The following is an 18,935-nucleotide window of genomic DNA, read 5'->3' on the forward strand; positions in this document are numbered from 1 at the left end:
TCAGTAGGCTGGCGAGCCATGCAGGATGTAAGCCCAGCACACTGCCCATTGAGATAGTCAGAGAGAGCGGAAGAGAGGGAGGCGCGGCCCGATGTTTTAATATTTAGACTATTTTGAGCTGCATTAAACCACGTAACTAAACGTTGGCCAAAAAAGGTGGCAGAAGTTGCGGGAAATGGAGCGATTGCTAAATGTTGCGATATCGCGCAGAATTCCCGAGAATGCAAATCGCAACATCGCGAATTCCTGGAGGGACTGTTGTACTAGAGCAGTGGTTCCCAACCTTTTTCTTCAGGGACCCATGTTTTTACCCCTGTAAGCTTTGACCCAACTGCGCGAGCGCCTGCACAAGAGGGAGTCACATGATATCCCCTGTTTCCTGCGAAAACTCATTTTAGTTATTTTATCCCTCAATTCATCTTCTGTCAAAATATAGAATCAATGTTTAATGTTGCACTCATGTATTAATGTATTCAATGTGGGCTATATATGGTAGGCCTATTTAAAATTAAACCCCTTAAAGTCAAGAGGGCTTCGCAACCCTCTGTGGATCTTTGGTGACCCATAGGTTGGGTCCCGACCCATAGGTTGGGAACCACTGTACTAGGGTACAGAGATGTGGTGGGAATAAACTACATTGTTTGTGACACCATCATGCTAGATTTGTTTCTATTATCACAAGACCAGGTCGCGTAGGACAAGGACAAATGGGTCTCTTGTCCTGTGTCCAGAGGGAGGGGGCCCAGAATTGTGCCCTCTGCATAGCCTGTGCTCAAAATCTCAAAGTGGGGGCTCCGAGCCAGGCCCTGGCATGCCTGGGGGCTCTGCTCTTCCCAACAGCACCGCTCCTTGCCTGGGATCTATCAACAGGAAAGTCCATGCCCAATGATCTACACGCCAATGGACCGCATGCACACACACACACACACACACACACACACACACACAGCCTGGTGAAAGGGCCCGTGAATGTGGTGGCCCAAGTCCCACACCTCTAGTGTCTGTGACACCTGGTCACCCTGCATGAGCAAGCCCGGGCGCTTCCCCAGCACCTAGACAGGGACTGGTGAGGGGTGGAGGTGGGAGACTCAGAGAGGCAGGGCCGCATTGATGCACAGGCTAGATATGGCTGCCGCCTAGGGCCCCCACCTGCCAAGGGGCCCCTGATTGGCCAAAAGGGAAAAAATGCTGAATTGTGACAAGATGCAATATTGAATAATGTGCCTGTTTTGTTCAGCGCAGTTGATAGACACGTTATCCTTAATTCCTAGCTCGTAATTATGACTACACCCTGTCTATGTAAATTTGTCACGAAATTTGCCTTCTGAGTGGGGCCCACAGCAACCTGTAGCCTAGGGGCCCCATGCCATCTTAATCCGACCCTGCAGAAAGGGTTTGTTTATTTCTTTATTGGAAGGGAGCTGATTTTGGATTGCCTTTCCTTGAATCGGCTCCCAGAAAAGGGCTTGAGGCTATACGGTTTGATGCCAGCAATTAGTGCTGAGGGAGTCCTACCTCAGTACAGTCCTCATAATTCCCTATGAATGGGACAGGCTGAATGGGTTGGAAATGGCTGAACAATTAAGAGGGCCACATTGCTGACTGTCTGTGTGTGGATAACAATTGGCGCATTGATGTACTTTGCTACTTGGCCTATTCTTTATAATATTTCACAAAGGCAGTCATGGGTAAGCGGTTAGGCTGTCAGACTTGTAGCCCAAAGGTTGTCGGTTCGACTCCCGACCCAGGCTGGAATCTGGCCTGGGTCCTTTGCCAGCCAGTCTGTAGCGAAGGGGAGTAGAGTTGCCCAGCTGGGACTTGAACCCAGACCTTCTGGGTTAGTAAACTGTTGCCTGTTACTGAGCAGGGTAGAGCTAGAGTGTGCCAAGGTCGGCCTAACGCCAAGAAAACTGAGGTCATCACCAGGGGGTGTTCACTCACGGAACTAGCTACTAGCCACAACTGGGTAACCCTAATTCTACCTAAGTGCAAAATGAATGGGTGTCAATGGAGTTTTCTACCATTATAATTTTTGTGATTTTTAATAATTTTTTGTCCTGAAATATTAATATTGTGTTCGAAGCTAGAAATAATAAGACCCCATTTGAGTAGCGTTTCGATTATTTTGCGCCACTAGATTATTATATACTGGGTCACAAAGCTCAATTTTTATGGGGCGAAACCCATAAACTTTAGCGGGATGCTAGCGAGTACAGGATGAAAATCTTCTAACCTGCTGTAAAACTACACACCTGAACGATTTGTCAGTACAGCCTATTGTTAAACAACAGTCATAGTGCTTACCAGGAATGTTTTGTTAATGATATTTGTGACTGGAAATCGCAGTAGCAGTGTATTTAGCATATGGGATCCCCTTTCCATTCCATACATTTTCCCACATGAAGGACTTACCGACGCTCGCCAACTAGTGGACACTCCATAGTTACTGCAGTATGCATGCAAAGCTAACTGGCTACAATGGGAACCAATCAGTGTGAACGTTCTCCCTGTTAGAGATTCTCTGGTCATAACCTACAACATCCCACCTGAACATCAACCTCTAAGTACAGCAGGAGGCACTGTCCTGAAAGAAGTTGACGATTTCAAATACCTGGGCTCATGGGTCAACTCTACTGAGCAAGATCTAAAAGTAAGGAAGGCACTTGCGTGGAGGGCCCTGAACGGTATGGCCAGTGTATGGAACTCCAATCTCCCCTGTCCAATCAAACTCAGCTTCTTCTACGCAACAGTAAAGTCCGTCCTCCTCTATGGCAGTAAGTGCTGGACCCTGAAACCAACCCTAGAGAAGTCCCTTGATGGCTGCTACACCAGGATGCTGCGTGCAGTGCTTAACATCAGTAAGAGTGCACATGTAACCAACAAAATCCTATACGAGGGAATACCAAGGGTGAGCGAGAATATAGCTGTAAGGAGAATGAGACTTGCAGGACATTGCCAAAGGCACCCAAAAATGCCAGCCAGCAAACTGGTGCTATGGGAACCATCACATGGGTGTCGGTTAAGAGGACGTCCCACACTAACATTTGTGGACATACTCAGGAAGGACGCCGGAGCCCTGAGTACCAGCGAACTGAAAAGTTGTATGGAGAATCGGTATAACTGGAACGGCAACGATGGAAGGCTCGTCTGAGGACAACCTAGAGCAGGGGTGTCAAACTCAAATGGACAGAGGGCCAAAATAAAATTCTGGAGCGAATTCGAGGGCCAAACTCATTTTTTTTTTTTTTTACAAAAATGGACTAAAATTGCTTATGTTTAAATGAATGTCTAAATAGATTCCCATCATAGTTCAAATGTGCCTGCACATTCTGTTGCGTTTGTGTGGCCCACTCATATTTCTGTGATATACAAATGTTCATGTTAAAATCTTAATAATCTATACAGTTATGGTGTATGTGGGCCAACTGTAATACACATTTGAAATGATCTGGCTTGCCAAATAAAATGGCTCCGCGGGCCAAATTTGCCCCCCGGGCCTGAGTTTGACATCCCTGACCTAGAGGAAACTGGGGTTCTGACCGCTACACCAAAGGGCCAGGCTCGTTGGCATGAAAGTCAGAACACACCCACTACCCTAGTGATGGTCACTCCATCACACTGCCTTTCCCTTTGGGAAGTGCACCTGTGCATTTCACACATTCATGGTGTCCCTCACACAACAGCCCATCATGCTTCTCCCATCCAGTGTGCCCCATCATCAATGCTTCACCCATCACTGGGGTCCGTCACATGGAATTACAGCTCACACACAATGGGCACACTTCCAATGGCCTCATGGCAGTCATCCCACTTCTGACACCATTTGTAGTGAAGGGGAGTAGAGTTGCCCAGCAGGGACTCAAACCCAGACCTTCTGGGCTAGTAAACTCGGGCTCTGACCGCTACACCAAAGAGCCAGGCTCATTGGTGTGACAGTCAGAGCACACCCACAGCCCTAGTGGCCCATCACACAGCCCATCTCTCTCTCTCCCACTCTACCTGTGGGTTGGGTCCTGTCATACTCTCGACTGTCCTATAATCAATAAAGGCACAAAAGTCACTTTATCTGAACACCTGAAGTAATTTATTCGGCAGTGGCAGAGACAAAGGCAGGATATAAAATAGACACAATGAAACAAAAACACTTGGCTCCCTCTCCTGCTCCTCTCTGGCTGTTTTCTTTTTTTTTTTTTTTACTGTGCCCATACGTTTTGGCTTGACAAAAATGCCTGCCTGTGCAAAAGATAAACTCATTGACATATTGACACGGTTTCTAAAGTAAGATAAAATCTTTCCCCTCTGCTCACCACTGTTTTTCTTCGGGGGTGTAGTGTAGTCATATATCTCAATGAACATGGAGATTTATGGAAAGCACAAGGGCGCTTGCCATAGCTGGATTGGCCATAAGGCATACAGGGCACTTGCCCGGTGGACTGCTGATGATTTTGGCCTGTTGTGGTCAAAATAGCTCGTAATGGATGACTAAAAACATTGGCACAGACTCCATTGTCTCTCTCAATGCCTGGTGGACCGGTCTTGTCCGAAAATGCCCGGCCTCATTTTTTGTCCCAGACCAGCACTGGCACTTGCAGTGCTGTGGGGATCGCTCTCCTGCTGCCTCTGCCATTAGTCCAGATAGGAGGACAAGCTGCAACAGCAAAAAAGAACCAGAGAGCTGGAGACGAGGCTGTGTTTTTGTTGTTGCTAAAAAATTAGCTCAGACACTCATCATCACCATCATCAGTCATTTTAAATTATGACACTGTCATCCAGCACTGTCATGGCTTGTACTTCAGTGCACTGTCTATTTGGAAGCACATCCTTTTTGGAAATTAAGTTGAAGTCAATACTGTGAAGACTTTGACTGTTACACGTCACTGTACAGAAAGTACAGCCAGACATAGAAAAAAAATGATTTACTGCAAGATGGTTGCATGGATTCTTTTGGATACAGGACTGCTTGGATTTCAGATGTTTGTGTACATTTGGAACATATACATACGTACATATTATACATATGTACTGCTTTGTCAAAGACATAGAGCCCACCTGGGAAATTCCAACTCCCATTGTCTTTGAGACCAGGCACTCTACAGTACAGTACACAGTGCTCACTGCACACAACAAAATTGAGAGAGCACTAGTTACAGTAATGACTACCCCCACCAACCTGACAGGTCGGGAGTCGAACCAATAACCTTAGGGCTACAATTCTGACGCCCTAACCGCTAACCCATGACTGCCCCAAAAAGTTAAGCCAAGTTAAACCAGTGTGAATACAGTCAGCATAGCTAATATTTTAAAGCTGTTCTCTCAGCTTATTCTTGTTATTTCCCAGTGAAGAGGCTCTGCTCTACAATTGATTCAACAAGGCAGCTATGCAAATATGTGCACCATTTATTTCTCCAAATATGTACAGAGAAGGCGGCTAAACATTCCTGGCTTTCCTTGATGGACTCCACTGGGTGTTCACTGTACATTTTGGACACCTCGGGCAAAAAAAAAAACCACTGCGCAAAACAGCTCTCTCCAACTTGTTTTCTTTTTTCAGTCCCTGAGGAAGGTTTTTCAAAAAGTTACAGTCTGTTGTTTTGTAGATCGTCTTCTTACAGGCGTCTGTTTGCTGCTGTAACCTCTGAGCCCTCAGCCTCCATCTGATGCATCACTTAAAAAACAAGGTCTTGTAGAACTGTCTGATAAACGTGTTTTGCTGCAGGGTCTCCTTCCTGAGAGAGAGAGAGAGAGAGAGAGAGAGAGAGAGAGAGAGAGAGAGAGAGAGAGAGAGAGAGAGAGAGAGAGAGAGAGAGAGAGAGAGAGAGAGAGAGAGAGAGAGAGAGATCTCCACATGACCTACCTTTTTGAACTGGGCAGCATCTATCTGGTCTATCACAGTAGTGCCAGGTATTGGATGAATTGGCCGTCAGGGTAGCAGGAGGGAGGAATTGAAATGTAGCTGAAGCAGCAGCAGGCGGTTACTCATCTGTCCTGTTCAGTGAGGTGCTTGAAAGGTGGAAAACCCAGAGTGTTTTATGAAACCCAGAAATTGGACGGCAACAGCACCAGATGAAAACACGCACGCACGCACGCACGCACGCACGCACGCACGCACGCACGAGAATGAGCTCCCCTGGAATGACCCCTGAAATACACACTCATAGTACACACACATACACTCCACTCATACAAATAAACATGCCCCCCCCAACACACACAAAACACACACATAGTACACACACACACACACATTCCACTCATACACACACACACACACACACACACACACACACACACACACACACACACACACACACACACACACACACACACACACACAGACACACACACACACACACACACACACACACACACACACACACACACACACACACACACACACACACACACACACACACACACACACACACACACACACACACAACAATATAGTGCAGTTGCAGAAAGTGCACAATGAAGCACACACACACAGCACACTATCTAGCCAGGTCTCAACCCTAGAAATGATGGGAGGATCTTTACAAAAACTGAATGTTGTATCTCTTTTAAGTGACTCGCCTAGATGAAGAGCCATCATCTAAGTTTTGTCTTCCTCGTTCCTTTGCACTGTCTATGATGGCATATTAACTGAAATGAAAAGAATTTGGCAGGGCAGGACTCTTATCCCCTGTGCGAGAGATGAGTTCAGTACAGTACATAATGCAGTGTGTGGGTGTGTGTGGGTGTGCGTGTGTATTAGACACTGTAGTCTGTCTCTCAGAGACATACAGTTTCCTGAATTTATGGCGTTTCATTTTCTGGTTGTTGTGTGGACTGAAATGTCATTATTCTGATGTGTGCTGATGAGAACATTTCAACCGTGATGCCTGAGTGCCCTGCGTGCATGCGTGCGTGCGTGTGTGTGTGTGTGCGTGTGTGTGTGTGTGTGTGTGTGTGTGTGTGTGTGTGTGTGTGTGTGTGTGTGTGTGTGTGTGTGTGTGTGTGTGTGCGTGTGCGTGTGTGTGCGTGTGTGTGCGTGCGTGCGTGCGTGCGTGTGTGCGTGCGTGCGTGGATGTTGGGACACAATAACGCGTGTGAATGTATGCAAATGGAGGAAACAGATATTTGAACAGACATCAGTCACATGCACACTTTCAGTTTCCTCATACAGTATGGCATCTATGTAAATGCAAATGCAAATAGAACAGGAAATAAGAGAAGGCCTGTGAAGATACTATAGGGGTCCAAAAACAGAACTGTGCTGTGATACATTTTGCCTCTGTCATTATCATATCATGACATTCACATACTGGAAAATGGAGGACAAATATTGAACACAATATAAATCCATTCTGGACAGATATCTTTTGCTTCTCCATCTTTTAGGAATCTAATGATTAGGGTTAAGACCATACAGTATGCCAAAAGAATCAGGATATAGGCCTAATGATGTGAGAGACACCGCCACCATCTTGTGATCCATTTTAGGCCCTCCATCCATATCAAGTCATCACCGAGACTAAAACTGAAGAGTTCAGATGCAAAACCCCCTAAGTGCCTTTTCAGAAATTAATCTTAATTCATTTGTATTCAATACAAAGCTTTCAAAATTGCATATTTTTTCATTTTATTTATGTAATATAACTATTTATATGTATTATCAAGTACATGAATGTAACCCAAATCAACAACGGGGTTCTCTAAAAGTATAGAAGTGCAGGTCTTCAGAAATGGAGTTAGGGGGTTTTGCATCTGAACTCTTCATATGCAGATACAGAGTAGGAAATAGTGGCAGAGACACACAAAAAAGTCCACTTGTCTTCATCCGTATCTGTAATGAATCCAATCTAAAAAATATATACATGCCAGTGTACAGCGAAACACAAAGGAGATGCCAACAGGCCCTCACAAATGAAATCCATCTCCCAGAGGAAATACGAATCTTCCATTTTTAGCCTCTCCATCCAATATCGGGTAATGGCTGATACCTCCGAAACTGTATGCAAATGAAGAGCAATGAAATAGAAGAAGAATGTGCCGAGCACAGGGTCGTTTTAAGATATTTGAGGGCCCTAGTCAAAGAGTAAAAACAATTTAAAAAGTAAAAAAAACTCCTCACTATTCTGTCCAAACTGGGAGCCCTAGGCAATAGCCTAGTTATGACAGGCCTGGGCATGCAGACACAGCAGCACACACAAAAAGGAATGCCACATTTTTGGTCTCGCCATCTGTATTGTGTAATGCGAGGGAGATAGCTAAAAATAGAAGTGTCGCATTAGGGGGTCCCTGGCAGGAGCAGTGAATGTGTGTGTGTGTGTGTGTGTGTGTGTGTGAGAGTGAGAGAGCATGACTCCATCGTTATCAAGCAAAGACCATAATCAAAGGCGACCGCTTTGAAAGTTGCCCAACCTGTCGTTACTCCAATGGCAGAGAGAGAGAGAGATAGAGAGAGAGAGAGAGAGAGAGAGAGAGAGAGAGAGAGAGAGACTGACAGACAGACAGTGAGAGGCATGTTCGTAAAGCACACTGTTAATGGAAGGAGGAGAGGAATTTCTAAACTCTTTTGCCTCCCTCTCCTCTCACTTTCTCCCTCTCTGTCACCCCTGAAAAGTAAACGGTGAACCGCAACATTTCTATTTGTGGGGCAAAGAGCTAGAAAGAGGGCAAGGAGGTGACTGGCTGATGGACGGACTGAGGCGTCAGGCGTGGGTCTTTCAGGCATCCCACATACCCACCACTTCGTGTGTTATCGATCGACCCAAATAAGGAACTGCATCGCAGCACGCAGGCACGCAGGCACGCAGGCACACACGCACGCGCGCACACACATACGCGCACATATGCACACACACACACACACACACACACGCGCGCGCGCGCGCAGGCACGCACGCACGCACGCATGCACGCACGCACGCATGCACGCACACACACACACACACACACACACACACACACACACACACACACACACACACACACACACCATTGGATGGCCCCACAGCACTCCCGCTGGCATCGGCGGCGGCGACACAAGAAATCAATTTGCACCGGAGTGGTAATGCAGTGGGGTGCGGGAGCACTACGGAGGCGTGAAGCTGCCTCTTGTTTTGGAGAGAGAGAGAGAGAGAGAGAGACAGAGAGATAGAGATAGAGAGATAGAGATAGAGATAGAGAGAGAGAGAGAGAGAGAGAGGAGAGAGAAAAGAAACGAGGGAAACGAAGAGAGACAGACAGACAGACAGACAGACAGACAGACAGACACACGCACACACACACACACACACACACACACACACACACACGCCCCTCCTATTTTGCTCTGGTGGCAACCAACTGTGTAAAACTCACTGGATGCATCACTTACCTCAGTCCCTCCCTGTTTGTTTAAATAGCAGTGCTTCTGTTGAAGTGAACCTGATTAGAACACACTGAATACAGTCGCATAACTGTTCCCTATCCAAGTCCACATTAATTTAGGCTATTCACTGTACAAGCAGTTTGTATACAGTATAATATATACTATGTAGGGCCTATACCCTGATTAATGTATGCTGTATTCATGTTAGTCTTTCAGGGTACTTAAAGTATTTTGGGGGGCCTTGTCAAGCCTTTATTGGTTAATATCAGACAGGACAGTGGAGGACAGACAGGAAGTGAGTCGGGAGAGAGAGACGGGAAAGGGTCGGCAGTGGGCCCAGGCCGGTAATTGAACCTGGGTCGGGCGCATAGTAGACGACTGCCCTACCGTTAGGGCCACAGTAGGGCCAGTCTTCAGGGAAACTTTGATTCTGGCGCAGCTGTGGCGCAACAGTTAGGGAGTTGTTCTTTGGATCAGAGGGTTACAGGTTTGAATCCCACCCTGACTGAAAATTAAGATGGCATGTGCTTCAACTATGTTTTTACGCACTGGAAAATAGTCCCCAAACCGAAATGATCAAGTCAAGCCCTCCGTGTTGTGTTTGAACCATCATTTTAGACTTGATGTGAATGTGTGGGACAAAGAAAGTAATTGGAAAAGAAATTAAGAGTAAATTCATTCACTGTGGTCGAAGTCTTTCGATGGCGATGCAAGTGTTCAGCTACTGCATCAAACTAAGCTGATGTAAGTTGCAGATAGACATTCAGACAATGGCTGGGTCGTTTGGAAAATATGTACCTCCAACCACTGATAGCTACTGCGGAGAGACATTCAATTTGACCTGAGGGTGGCACATCCCTTTAAGAAGTGAACACATGCAATAGGCCACACATTCAATTCATCATTGTTCAGCTTGTTCAGCAAATGTGTTTTCTTAGGGATAGGCACATATATGCTCTCTGAGTAGACTACTTGGTTGGAGCTCTTGGACGACAGACATTGTCAGACAAACATATCTTGAATACAGACATTTTCACCTCGTATCAACCTTTGACCTATAACAGACATCTCTGCACACTCAAGATACACAGCCTACTTTCAACAAAACTTTAAGAGCATCCGGAGACCACCTCATATCGATCTACAGTAATAATGTGGCTTATGTCAGATCCATTGGTGTCATAAGAAACTAAATAAAGACAGAAATGTGCGGTGATGCAGAGCTTCTGGCTGTTCTGTACACACACAATATAATATTTATTTGTCAGCACAGCAAGCGGCGATGATGATGATGGTGCTGCTGCTTCTGCCGCTAAGCCCCGAGCACCTGAGTGCCATCTGTGCTAGTCAGCATTGGGGTCAGTCTTCCCTCCCTGCATCTCCAGAGACACAAGTTCATCTTCTCACTTTCTCTTTCTGTTTCTCTGTCCCTCTACCGCTCTCTCTTTTCACATACATTCTCTCTCTCTCTCCTTTTTTCTGTCTGAATATTACTCTCTTTCTCACACAGTTTTTCTTTTCGCTTCTCTCCCTCTCTCAAACTCTCACATGAACACTAATCTCTCATCTGTCTTTAATGTCCTCTCTGTCTCCCCAATACACAAGGCCTCTCTCTCTCTCTCTCTCTCTCTCTCTCTCTCTCTCTCTCTCTCTCTCTCTCTCTCTCTCTCTCTCTCTCTCTCTCTCTCTCTCTCTCTCTCTCTCTCTCTCTCTCTGGTGTAACACCTCAACCTTAACCTTATTTGCACCATTGTGCGGTATTTCCTCTGCACTGCTGCCTTGCCAAATAATCCAAAGGTGTGGTTGAGAAAATTCTACACAAACATGTTTTGCCCTCTCATTTCAGGATATTTAAGACATACGACATTGATCCAAATGGACCTCCACCTTATTGAAAATATTCAATTGTATGGTAAGCATTGTTGAGTGCATACAGTAGGCCTACCGTAAATACTTGCGACCTCAGGAGCTTACAAGAGAAGAGACAGCATTTGCGCTTGAAGCATATAATGACAGAAAATATATCCATCATCATCTGCACTATACTAACAGTTGGTGTAATTGGAGTCAGCATTTTGACCTGTGGCCTTTCTTGACGTGAAAAACTGGCCTTGGGACTTCTGTATGTCTTTAGAGAGGTCACACAACACAAAACGGATCAAATATCCCTCTTGGGGATGACGTCACACCTGCACACCAACAGTGTAGTACACAATAATACCATAATATGCTTGCAGTTTGTATCATCATGCAAGTACATCACAAACACAGCACCTCATAGGCCTGTGACAAATATACGCTGTATGCAACTGCTGTAGGAGCAGGGTACGATTTGTAGAGGGGGATGGGGAGGATTGTCCACCCCTCTGGTTTTGATATTGCCACTTTTTCTGCATGATTTTAATAACAGTTTAATGTCAGTCCATTGATATTGCTTAAAATCTGAAATATATCCCCACTTCTGGTTTTCTGACAAATCGCACCCTGCTGTATGAATAGATATGGTGCAAGAGCATAAAATAAGCTGCTCCTAAATAACAATGCTATATTGTGCACAGAGTTCAATATTGCAATAGTGGTATTGTGGCACGCGGGCGTGTGTCAACAGAGCTTGCCAAACCTGCTTGCCTGCTTAATTATGTTCCCAAAAAATAAAAAAAAAACACATTTTCTCCACCCGCTAAAATGAATGTGTGGCAGAGTAGTAAAGAAAGCATTACAGTATACATTTCAAATGACAGTGTTTGCCCCGCGTGTTTGCTTGTGGTATGTAATTTAGATTGTTTGTCTAACAGCCTGTTTGTCACAATAGTTTGTGCATCTTTATGTGCCACTGTGCTCCTGCTCCCTGCACGGGGGAGCACATGAAATTCTCTCTGCGGCACAGAGGGGAATCTATCAGACTTTTTCCCAGCATCTGCTCAACCCGCACAGGGCCACAAATCATAGGAGCACAGTCCAAACTATTTGGAATGCTAAACTCTTCTACACTTCTTTTGTTCGTTTGTTCTTTCTTTCTTTCTTTCTTTCTTTCTTTCTTTCTTTCTTTCTTTCTTTCTTTCTTTCTTTCTTTCTTTCTTTCTTTCTTTCTTTCTTTCTTTCCCTGTTCGGTTGTGCATTTGTATAGGCTGTGTGCTGCTGTTTTGTAAGTTCACGGTCCCAGTCTGTAACAGGCAAGGCATGTATTGATTAATGAGAGATGAGATGGGTGAGGCGAATCACAATGGCATGCTCACCCCGCCCAAGACATGTGGGAGGCGATTTAATTTATGAAATGGCACAGGCACCGGGAAACTGGGAATCACTCCAAAGCAACTCCCAGTTGGATGATTAGGCGCCGGCCTTTCCAGCAAATGAACGGGGGAAAAAAAATCTGAAGATATCCAGAGATCCGAAACAAGTGAGAGAGCTATGTAGGCCAGTCATAGAGACAGAAAGAGAGAGGGTGTTTGCATGTCTGTTTTTATATGATCTATGAAGATACTGCTAGAGACAGTGCAAAGGCTTTGAAGTAAAATATGTACTTATGCTAAGATAAAACATTTTCAGTGAGTTGCTTAATTATGTTCTGGTGCTGATGGTCATGTGGTGATGTTTTTCAATGATTTATACCAGTGTTTCCCAACGTTTTTGGTCTCGCGTACCCCCTAAGCCTTTATGTCATACCATGAGTACCGCCTCACTCATGCTCTATATTCCAATGTGACTATGCTCCATACATTTTTTTCATTTTTCCAAGTACCCCCTGCAGTGTGCTCACGTACCCCTAGTGGTACACGTACCCCTGGTTGGGAAACACTGATTTATACACTCTGCAGGTAAGTTTCACATTTCAGATAGCCTACGTTTAATAGTATTACATGGGCTTCCTAAGCCATTTTGCACGCACGCACGCACGCACGCATGCACGCACACAGACACACCAAAACACAGTTCAAGCAGCCGACCGTGACGTAACTCTGTCTAGAAAAAACAAGGAAAGGGAAAAAAAATCTGTAAGCAACAATCCATTGGAACAAACCCACTCGATCTGCAATCCCAGTGTGGGGAAGTACAAAAGATTAAACCAAGTCAGTCGAAGCAAATTTCATTTCAAAATGATATTGCCTGTGCATGCATAAGCATATAACAAGCTGCGCTTTCAGGTGTAGTCTATACCCAGGGGTTGCTTGACACCAGCACACTGACATCTAAAACTTCTTTCCTATTGTCTAGCCTGCTGTGTTATTCTTTTCATGGCGAGATAAAAAGCAGCATAGAACACAACATTGGTGTGCTGCTGTTAGAATACTTGTTTACGGATGTCCTAGAAAATATATTGTATGGCAACTTATTCTAAAATTAAGTATGTTATTAGTTAGCCTTTACAAGGCAGATATGCTCACTTTTAGGAAGACAGGCAGCCACATGTGCTGACTGTAAACAAACTCACCTTTATATTTATTACGTTTTACTTTCAGAAGGCTGTTTCATTAGTTCACTATCTGAAATTTGGATTAAGCATGTATGTATACATCTTCGTTCTCGCTGGAGAACGGACTTCTCATGATTGTCCGGCTCTCGCAGGAGAGCAACTTTCCACGCGGTGGACCTATCATTAAAGTGCTTCACGGGGTCCGTGTGCACCACTGCACTCGAGAAGCTGAGATAGATTACATGACGTATTAAGCAAGATCGCTGGCCGTGGTGCTGACGTACCGCCACGGCCGAGAAATGTCTATGCAGTAAACGTTCTCGAGCTTGGGAGTACGGGGCGCCACTTAGAGTTTGGGGCAGTTTCTGTGCCCACAGATATGTGCGAGGTCTGAGGGAAAGCCCCCCGGCTGATGATGGTTAGAGAGCAATGGAACAAGGTAAACTGGAAATGATAAGACAAGACACCTGACGAATCGACCGTACAGCGGCAGAAGGGAGGCCAATGGGGAGGTGGTGGGTGGGCGCGAGAAAGTACATTTCTGACTGGAGACAGGTGAACAGAGAATAAATGCTGTATGGTTACTGTAGTTAAGGGGCGTTCCAAATGTCAGTGTGCTGAAATTCCACCGAATGACAGTAGAGTGGAGAATGACTGTTGGTTAAGAATGCTGTTGGTTAAGAAAGCAATTCAGTGTTTACAATTCAGCACTTTAATGATTTTGTATGTTGTTTTGAAGAGAGGCATCTGCCAGATATTCAATGCCTACATACAATGCCCTTTGTGCAGAGCAGTCAAACCTCCCACACACGCCTCCTTCATATAACAGGAGGTAAATATAGCCATCTTGGATGGCTCTGACGTGACGTGGCAGCCTATGGAGGACAGGTGTTTGGTCGACAGGAGGCATCTCCTATTTGGGGGAGACTCCTGACGGCCAAACTCCTAACACCTGCAGGGCCCAGAGAGAGAGAGAGAGAGAGAGAGAGAGAGAGAGAGAGAGAGAGAGAGAGAGAGAGAGAGAGAGAGAGAGAGAGAGAAAGATACACACACAACACGTGCAGCTAGCCATCAGGAAGGAAGATGTAGCCGGGAAGCAACAGGAGATCCTGTGTTTGGACTGGACGTGTGTGTGTGTGTGTGTGTGTGTGTGTGTGTGTGTGTGTGTGTGTGTGCGTGCGTGCGTGCGTGCGTGCGTGCGTGTGTGCGCATGCTTGTGCTTGTGTGTGTGTTCTGTGTTTGTGAGAGAGATTGTCTTGGAGAGTGCGCCAAGACATTGTGCCAAGTGTGTGTGCCACGTTCCCTCCCTCGTCTTATTAGACCAAACACTACGTCGCCACAAAACAAACACCCAGAGATCTGTTGCTCATTAGGCCCACAGCCCAGTGCCCACAGCGCCAACCGCAGACAGGGGAAGGAAGTGAACGTGGGGGCCCACAGCCAATGCAGGAGAGCCGGATAGGGGGCATCGTATACCCTAGCAGCAGGTGATATGATAGAAGAACCACAGATGAGAGGCACCGGAGCATGTGAAAGCACAACATGGGTGGAAAGACATATGATAGAGGATGATGGTATAGGGAGAGAGAGAGAGAGAGAGAGAGAGAGAGAGAGAGAGAGAGAGAGAGAGAGAGAGAGAGAGAGAGAGAGAGAGAGAGAGGAGGAGGGTGTGGAGAGACTTGGACAAAAAAGTCGACTTCTGAGAGACTAATTGCGGCATTAAAAATAAGGATTAGCTCATCTTTTTAAGTCTGTCTAGAAGTCAGCTGCTCACCCAATGCATTCTAATGCCCAGGCCTTAGGGCATGGTTAGCAGCCTTGTCTGCAGCAGGCAAGAGTGGAGAAGCGAGAACTACCGATTTGCAGAATAATGATTTTTGTGCTTTGTTTTTTTTTTTGCGTTTTCAGCCAACGCCGTCTCCTCTTCTCTTTGTCCTCCGCCTTCTCTCCCTCTTCTTCTTTCTCAGAGAGATCAGCAGAGGCCTTATGCTGCTCGTGTTCCTGTCGGAGTCCTGCGAGTCTGGATTAGCTTGGATCTCATTTGCACCACATTCAGGTGCTCAGGTGAGATGTTGTTCCTATAGTGGTAAAAGTTAAGTGTGTGTGTGTGTGTGCATGTGCATGTGTGTGTGCATGCGTGTGCGCGCACATGTGTGTGTGCGTGCATGCGTGTCCGTGGCTGCGTGGTTGTTTCAGTGTGTGTGTGTGTGTGTGTGCGTGTGCGTGTGCCTGTGCCTGTGCGTGTGTGAATGTGTGTGCGTGCGTGCGTAAAGGAACTATGTGTTCACATGGTGTGTGCGTGTGTGTGTGTGTGTGTGTGTGCATGCGTGTGTGGTGGTTGTATCTGGGCTAGATGGACTCTTTCTCCTCAGTTGCTTGGTCCTAATTAGTGCTTTCATCTCACCTCAAAGCCTGGATCCTCACGCATCATCCCCAACTCACCTGCAGTCATTAACACACAGTGCACTATGGGCAGCCACAGATAAGGTGTTATCCCCTCGTTTTCTCCCTCTGCACCATGTGCATGGATATCAGAGGTATAAGTACGGAAATTGCATGCAGCTTTGCTTTATATAGAGTTCAGTGGAGTGTCATTCCCCCCCCCCCCCGACGCTCTCCCCTCCCCACCCGTCCCCAATCATGAGTCCACCCCCACCCCTGATCATTTCTACAATTCATAGAGAGGAGTATATCTCACAAGGCCATGCACACAGCCCCCTGGCCGACAGCCCATCCCAATAGACACCCTCCACACCCAATTAAGCTCCAGGATAAGCCTGCAGAATGGCCAGGGCAATTATATGGCAATTAAGTGGAGATGAATGGATTGTAGCCTCCTTGGGTGGGTGACCATAAACGACAACTCACTGAGTGACCGGCCTGGAGAAAGGATGAGGATGAGGAAGAAGTGTAATGGATGTCGGAGGAGGAGGACGAATCTCCTCAGGAGGTAGCAGGAAATGGTTTGGAAATGACTATGACAATTGGTCATAATTTTGTCATTGTTTTGTTTTGGATAGGCTGCCCACAGGGGCTTCTTGGATTAAAACTCTGTTTCATTTTCTAAACTGTGCACTGACTACTGAATTTGGTACAGGTCTCCCCTTATCAATGAGCAGTTTCAATAGACCAGACTGTTGTCATCCTTTTTTGTAAGATTATGAAGCTGTTTACATGTATGTGGATGTTTTTGAAAATGTATTGGTTTTGGCCTCTCATTTACACGTAAATGGAGTTTTGCAAAGCAAAAATATCCCATTGAAAATATCCCATTAAAACGCAGTTGTTACCATGGAGTTTTTTTTATCCACATGTTGTGTTTCTACGTAAAATATCCACATTTAGAGCCGCATATGTGTAACCAGCACCTTAGAGTTCTGTTTGTGCAGTAAGAAGCCAAGACCTGTGCCAAGACCTGTGCCTTTTTGCAGCTGCATGACTAATGGGATAAGAGAGTTGATTAAAGTAATTTTATACCATTTTGATTTAATCAACAAAAAAGAAATTGAAGTATATTGGGAGCATAAATAGCCCCATAAATAGGCTAATATACACACATTGCTTTATTAATATCTGTACTTTATTAGTTTATGTGCTCTATGTGTTTTACTTAGGAGGACTATATTGATTGATCTAAATAACTCACAGCTTAATAACAAATGAACATAGACATGTGTTGCACATGCAAATGGTATAATGCAAACAGTTTCTCTCTGCTATGTTTGCCAAATGTTATGGACTGGAGATGATAAAATTGACAAAGTGTCAGTTGGTCTTGGAAAGATGAGAAATGCGAAAACGTAATTCCATCATTTTCCATTTTAAACACATCCTGGCTATACAATTCATTTTGTATAGACTCATTACCTGAGCAATACTACAAATACCTTTCCAGTCCCACACGAGACCAAGCCTTCATTTCTTCTGCTAAAGGTAATGTAATTTATTCTTCCTGAGACTTGATGTCTGAGCTGTGTAGTTTGAGGGTTGGAGGACAAAAAACAAAAAAACATCGTAAAAATGCACTTTTTTTCCCTACTGTCGAGGCCAGTAAAGGCCAAAACACAGTCCCAGCAGTGCATGTCTCCGTCCCACCCGGCTGCTTCCAGTACAGTAGTGGGCCCCACACAGAGCCACAGCCCATTGGCCCTGCTGAGTAGTGGAGTTACTGATGGAGCTGCTGGAAGCAGGAACGTTTCAAGGTATTAGGGGGCCTTGTAGCCTCTTTTTTCCACTTCAAACTAATTGGGAAGGGCCCGTGAGAGAAATTGTGATAGAAGTATCATTACACATTTTGCCGTTTGAATTTCCAGAGGCTTTGCCTCTACTCACAAAGTTGTCATTGCTGTCAGTTGAATACAAGTATATAACCAGTCATTACCAGGGTCCCCCTTTCAGCTGGGGGCCCCAAGCAAAAGCCTAGTTTGCTTGCCTGGTTGTTCCAGTCCTGTCAGGCAGGCAGGGAGGCTCCTGTGGAGGTGAGTAGGGGAGGTGGAGAGGGAGTGTGTCTCCTCCTGCGACCCTGCGGGAATTGCTTATCTGCGCTGCGGTTTGATCATGGCCCACTGATCCGGAGGCGTTGGGGCATGTCTAGCCAGCGAGAGATGCGGTTTCCCAGTGGGCCTCCCTCCCTCCAGCCGTCCTCCTCCTGCCCCCTCAAACACCCTCCCCTGAGGGAAGCCCCGGAGGAGGAGCTCCTTCTCTCCTCCACCTCCACACCTTTCCCAGTCTGTGACGGCCTTACTTGGGGTCATGCGATGGCCATGGCCTGATGGTGGGAGCAGGCCAACACAGAACCGTGGCGGTGCCCGTGCCAGTTCCTGCATCTAATCTTGAACCGACTGACGTGTTCATGCTCCAGAGGCACTGGGGCATGTCTTGGCAGTGAGAGGTGGACTCCCCAGTGGGCCTCCCTCCACCACCCCGCCTTGAACCTTGAACCTCCAAACTCCCTCACCCGAATGAAGCACCTGAGGTTGACCTCCTTCTTCTCCCCTCCCCTCATGTATGGTGGCCACAATGCAACCTCTGATGCCAACAAAGACTTGCCACTGCCCGGCCATTCCCGCACGTAATCTTGAACCGACTGGCATGTTCACACCACACTTTTATAACACACCTTTTGAGAACTGGAGTTAGTTCATGTTGCATTTTTTTTGTTACAGT

This window comes from Engraulis encrasicolus, chromosome 18 (assembly GCF_034702125.1).
Source record: "Engraulis encrasicolus isolate BLACKSEA-1 chromosome 18, IST_EnEncr_1.0, whole genome shotgun sequence".
NCBI classification, from domain to species: Eukaryota; Metazoa; Chordata; class Actinopteri; order Clupeiformes; family Engraulidae; genus Engraulis; species Engraulis encrasicolus.